The sequence below is a fragment of the Quercus suber genome, unplaced genomic scaffold, assembly GCF_002906115.3.
Source record: "Quercus suber isolate HL8 unplaced genomic scaffold, Cork oak 2.0 scaffold_925, whole genome shotgun sequence".
In the NCBI taxonomy this organism is placed as follows: Eukaryota; Viridiplantae; Streptophyta; class Magnoliopsida; order Fagales; family Fagaceae; genus Quercus; species Quercus suber.
In genome coordinates this window covers 189,925-196,720 of record NW_027070348.1, presented here as the reverse complement: position 1 = coordinate 196,720, position 6,796 = coordinate 189,925, and positions in this window count along the sequence as shown.

The following is a 6,796-nucleotide window of genomic DNA, read 5'->3' as shown; positions in this document are numbered from 1 at the left end:
TGTTTCGTAAAGCCTCACACTCAGCTATGAAACTTTTGGAAGCTCCATGATAGTAAGGTTGAGCACCTTGATAGCAACCGTATTCATTTGTCCACCCTGATAAAGAATTCCTTTATACACAGACCCAAAGCTACCCACACGAATTAAATTGGTAGAAGAAAATCCATTGGTTGCATTTAAGAAACTTTGGTAAGATAGCTTTAAAAGAAATTTTTTTGAGAAGTCTCTTAAGGTATTTTCTTTTCTTTTCTTTCTTAAAGAGTAAATTAAAAGAAGTGACAAAACTAAAGTTACTCCAAGAAGCCTAGAAAATATTGAGATTATTAACTTTAAGGCAATAGTCAACTTAGGTTTTTTGTATTTGCAATTAGGAAGCTGAAACTTAGGTATGCCCCCACAAAGCTTACTATTTCCCTCAACTAAAGTTGCACTTATATTCTTGAAAAACCCGTCTGTTGGTACTTCACCCTCAAAATGGTTGTAAGATAGATTTAAAAATTTCAAGTAGACAAAGGCTTCAAAAAATTTTTGGAATTTGTCCAGACAAATTATTTTCAGAAAGATCTAGATATTGAAAACCTCTTAGTGATTCCAAAGATGGAGGAATGTTCCTTGGAAGAGATTTCTTCCCATGAATAGATATTCCAATTAACTTTATGTAGCTTCCAAGACTTGTTGGAATTTTCCCAAACAACATGTTTTCAGCGATATCCAGTTCTTCTAGATTTATAAAATATCCCACTTCCATGGGAAGGACTCCAGTAAATTGGTTGGCAAACAAATTTAGAAAAACTGGTGATAATGAGAGACCAATGACTTGTGGGGCTATTGAACCACTGAGACCGTTATTAGCAAGATCCAAAGAAAACAAATTTCGGCACTTGCTTAGACTTAGAGGGATATTGCCTTGAAGATTATTCTTGTATAAATACAAGTGTGTCAAGATAGTTAAATTCCCAAGAGATATAGGAATGTTCCCAGAAAAATTATTTTGAGATAAGCTCAAATATTGTAATTTTTTAAGCTTTCCAATTTCAGAGGGGATATTTCCAGATAATTTGTTTTTCCATATATAAAGTCTTTCCAAGTTGATCAAATTTCCTATTTCAGTAGGTATCTTTCCAGATATTTTATTATTATCTAGAAATAATCTGATAAGAGTAGTTAATAAATTGCCAATGCACTTGGGCAACTCTCCCCCAAAGTTATTGGCATTTATAGATAGCCAATAGAAACAGATAGGTGGAATTTGTCAAAGAACAAAGAAAATTCAGGTCATTTGTCCCTCCATTTCCAAAATTGTTAAAGTTTTTTTTTTTTGAGAAGGGCAAAATTGTTAAAGTTAATGACAAAAAATGACATTCTATTTAGTTTCTCCAAGGAAGGAATTTTTCCATTTAGTTTATTTGCATTCAAATCAAGAAAACCTAGATTTGAGGCATTCGATATTGACACGGAGATAGATCCAATGAATTGGTTTTGGTAAATGGAAAAGAAATAGATATTTGGTAGAGTGATACCTATGTCCGACGGAAGATGCCCTTGGATTTGGTTGCCGCCTATATGAAATTCTATTATTGAAGACAAATTGAAGATGGAGGGAGGAATTGTACCAGACAGCCTATTTGTTTGCACATTAAAATAAAAAAGCTTGGTTAATTTGCTAAAAGAGTCCGGGATAGTTCCACCCATGTTATTAGAAGTCAAAGAAAACACTTCTAGAAATGATAGATTTCCAAAAGAAGGTGGGATACTTCCTGTTAGATTATTGTATTAAATAGCAAAAAACCAGACCCCGAAAGGATCATGAATGATCTTGTCTTTGAACTGAAGCAACGCCAACCGGTCCATCTGATTATTACCGCCAACCACAGACGTGACTGAGAAGCCACAGCACAAGAGAATGATAAAGCCCCATATCCAATATGGTATGTAGAAACAATACAGAGAGGGTTTGATTTTGTTGCTTAGTGCTCGTAAGGAAAAGCACATTTATAAAAGAATTGTTGAAGATTGAAGCAGAACCAACTTTCTGCATGTAGTTCGGACCCAACCCAAAAGACAAGAAGGTGAGGACTTTGGGAAATTGTAATCAACGAATGTAACCGTCACTGGACCCGTTAATGAAAAATCTTCTTGATTGAATATGAAAAGTTATTTAAATAATGTTAGTTTCAAATACTTTGGTTGAAACAGGGCCACTGTGCTGCCTTAAGTAGATGTAGATTGCGCCGCATTTTCTTCCATTTGACACTCATCTTCATGGACTCACACTGACTCCACCAAATTTCAAATGCACACCATTTTATTATTGATGGAAGCCATTGCAAGTAAAGTTTATCAAATCAGAACAGGATAAGTTTTCTGTGGCCAAAGACTAGAAGTCAGAATTGGTTGGCTTGCAGTTGTCAATGACGAGTGCGGAATTTTGACATCGGAAATTTTTATTATAGTTTTGTGACTATTATGTTGATTGTTGTCCATCCCTAAAAGATATTTTTACTGCATTTTAGTTGCATGGACTTGCAATCTTTGCCATATTTTGCGAGCCTCCAATTTCACTGAAACATGAACACTCAATTTTTGTTACTTTGGAATTTTTGGAGAAATTATACTTTACCTCTTTAAACTATATTCCTGATCACACTCTACGCCATAAATATTTTGAATGCACGTTTTGCACTCTAAACTATTATCTTTGTTACACTTTACACCCCAACATCAAGTTTGTCATTAAAAACCTAATTGCCCTTATTCTCAATGCTTTAAAAACAAAAAATAAATTATACTTTATCACCTTAAATTATGCTCATGATTACATTTTGCACCCTAAAATTTGAATTTTCATCCAAGTTAACAACAAATTTAATGTCAAGATGCAAAGTATAACAAGGATCATAGTTTATGGTGCAAAACATGCATCCGAAAAGTTTAGAGTGCAAATTGTAAGAGCATTCACATCAGTGGATGGAAACTCATGTATAATAGAAAAAACTACCATTTTTACACATTTTGTCTCAAAATTGCTCCACATCAGTACTTCCAAAGTCTGGTATAATCATCTATATTTATCCATGAGCTACAGTAACCGTGTATATATACACGGTTACTGTAGCTCATGTATTTATTATTTTATTAATATAAATTCACACCAATTTTTTTCTCTCTTCTCTCCGTGCACAACTACCTCAACTCCTCATCTTCTTCTCCTCAGATGCACACAAACACAAACACACCCACACATAAAGAACACAGACAAACCCACGCTACAGTTGCTTGATCGATGCTTGACCGAGAGGGAGTGAGTCTTGCTGGAGATCGGTGCTTGATCGAGAGGGAGTGGGTCTTGCTAGAGATCGGTGCTTGCTGGAGATCAGTGCTCGGAGATCTGACCGGTGCTTGCTGGAGATCTGATTGGGTATAGAGTTGGGTTTTGTTTGGAGATTGGGTTTTTTTTGGAGATTGGGTCTTGTTTGAGAAGTGAAGCTGTCTATGGAGATCTGACCGGTATAGAGATGGAGATAAAGAGAGAGATGACCGATCGGTGCTTGCTGGAGATTTGACCGATCGGTGCTTAAGGAGTGAAGCTGATCGGTGCTTGGAGATCTGATCGGTGCTTGTTTGGGTCTTGTTGTTTGAGGAGTGAAGCTGTGGAGATCTGACCGGTTTTGTTTGGAGATTGGGTCTTGTTGTTTGAGAAGTGAAGCTATGGAGATCTGAGATGGAGATAAAGAGAGAGATGAGTAGAGAGAGATAGCAACAGATCAGAAAAATGGGTTGAGAGAGTGAGATAAAGAGAGAGAACGCGTATGTATAGGAAGTTGAGAGAAATAATAAAAAAATTGGGAAGAATGAATATTTTATTAAAAAATCTTGTAAAATAAATGAACTGATGTGGGTGTTTTGTAAAAGTGAATGTGTAAAATAGAAAAAGTAGATTTTTAGTGTAAAAATAGATGTGTAAAATACACATACTGATGTGAATGCTCTAATATGGAGTATAATTTAGAATGGTAAAATTTAATTTCTCCAAAATAATTTCATGATTATGGCTTTAATTAGTAATTACCTGTAATATAATGAAGACATGCATGCATGCATGCATCGTAGTGAGCATACAGGAGGGCAAAATAGGTAAAATTTCAAATTTACAAAAGTTGTTTTGTTTGTCAATGAAGTAATTACCCCCCCCCCCCCAAAAAGATTCAAAACCCAGCCAACTTGTCCAATTGTCATCCTCAAAGAAAGATAGAAAATATAATTTTTTTATTACGAAAATATGATTATTATTTCCTTTCAAAAGTGAAAAAAAAAATGATAAAAGAAGCTAATTATTAATATAGTAATTTATTACTTTCATAAAAATTTTGTGTATAAATGATATAATATAAGGTAATTACAAAATGTTATAATTTGATAATTTTAGAAGTCTCTATTAACCAAAAAATATATATATCATAATTCACATGTTTGTACTTGAGCTTACCTAGTTACGAAAATTATTTCATTTGAATCATAAGTGTAATTTTAATTTTTTAAATAAAGTCACAGAATGACATATTCATGTATAAACCAACCCTTAACAAAAAAACACAATAGAATGAGTATATTATTTATTTTACGGATTTTATTATACCAAAATATCGCTTAATATTTACATGGATAGTTAGTTATAAATTAGAATACCATGTGTTTCTTTTTTTCGCTGAATGAATGCCATGTGTTTCCGCTTAGAATTATTGGTTGTTCATTTAAGATATAACAGATAAGTCTTACTCTTTTGATTTTGGCTAAAATGTAAAACTGACCCTTTAAGTTTTTTCATATTTTATTCCAGTCTTCTAACTTTGCTTTCGTTTATTTTAGTCCTCTAACGTTCAAGTTTATTCAATTAAGGCTTTTCTATACATTTTTGTTATATGTTGTGGTTATTTTTTCAAATTTTTTTAATTAAAAAAATTTTAATTAATGATTGAAAAATATTTTCCAATTTTTTTTTTTTTTTAAATTAACAAAAGTTTGATGGAAGGCCTTAATTGAATAAATATGAAATTTAAAGGATTGAAATGAACGAAAGTAAAACTAAAAGACTGAAATAAAATTTTAAAAAATTTAGAGAATCAATTTTGTATTTTAATCTTTGATTTTTGATCAAAGATATCCCAACCTCAACTCAGCCCATAAAGGTTATGAAGAGTGATGGCCTGTGTAGCACACCCAATGTGCACAATCCTTTTAATTGGAGTGGATCTTATATTGGGCCCGCTTTAACTATTCACAACTATGGCTGTGGACTCAGCCCACAAATGTAAAAAGTGCGGCATCACGAGAATGAACCTAGTAAAAAAAAAAGTAGCAAATTACTTTTATCCAATTTAATTAGTTTTATTAAAAAGAAAAGGTTGATCAGTTTTAAGATTAATTATTGTTTAAGAGTAGTGTGAAATAGATCTCACTTACTGAAACTTGAAATATAACAAATTAAGTTTTTCATTTTTATTTTTTTATTTTTTATTTTTGGGAAAAAACAAATTGAGCCATACTCGCTAGCATAGCACACTATTCAAAGGAATTCCAACATCTCAATGGTACAGACGTACAGTGGGTTGATGAGATAAAGGAAATGTTAACCGATCCCATTTATTAATTAAATATATTTTTAAAAAATTTATGAGAAATGAAAAAAATAATTGATTTTTTTCTTATAGTTTTTTATTTTTTCTATGAAAACGGTATTAAAAATTTCTTAAAATATTTTTTAACAAAGGGTTATGTTAACAGATGCCTTTAGGGCAATTGTTAACAATTTTTTTTTTTTTTTTTAAATTATACCACTTTAAGTAAATTTTTTTTTTTTCTTCCTTTTCCCCCGTGTATTAAGAATTTTGTAGCCAATGCGCCATGCACAGTATATATTTTGAATGATGAAATTTATTTAGAAGATGCTAAGGAAAAAAAAAAAAAAAAAAAAACAGGGTGGTTTAGGAGTTGGGACCATCATTATTGATTAGGGCCCAACAAACAAATTGGGGAGGAGCAAGAAGGAGGTGACTCATAAATAGAGCCTATTGGGCCACACATTGACTACTAATGGCCTGTTTGGATATTTTAAAAAGGAGGAGGGAGTAGAGTAGAGGGAGGGAAGTAATCCAATTACCTTGTTTGGAAGTTTTTTAAGGAAGGAGGTGGAGGGGTTTTGGAGGCGGTTTCAACTCCCTCTAACCCCTCATTTTTAATTCCCCAAAATTGGAGAGATTTGGAGAGAGAGTTAGAGTAGATAAATTTTGTCCAAGTAAATTCCCTAATTTATTCTTTTTAATTAATCATAACCAATGTTGCAAGTTTATTTTCAAATAGGGGTAAATTGTCTATTTTAATTATTTCCTCTCCTCTCCATCCTAATTTTTAAAATCTCAAACAAAGAGAAGGGCCTAACTACTCGCTTTCCCCTTACTAATTTTAAAACATCCACAAGATGGAGGGGAACAATTCCCCTCTACTCTCCTCCCACTACTCTCCTCCCTTCTACTCCCCTCTACTCTCTCTCTCTCTCTAAACTTCCAAACAAGTCATAAGTTATCAAGTCTGGGAGTTGACCCAAACCAACAAAGAACATGCATCTCTTCAAAGTGGAAAATTATGTTGTTTTTAACTCTTCCATTACCATTTGGGTCTTATTGCTTCTAAAGTATTTGTTATAAAGGAAAATGTTAACAAATGCTAGTGAACTATTTTTAAAACGTTTTATATAAAAAATAATAATAATAATAATTAATATTTGACAGTTTTTTTTTCA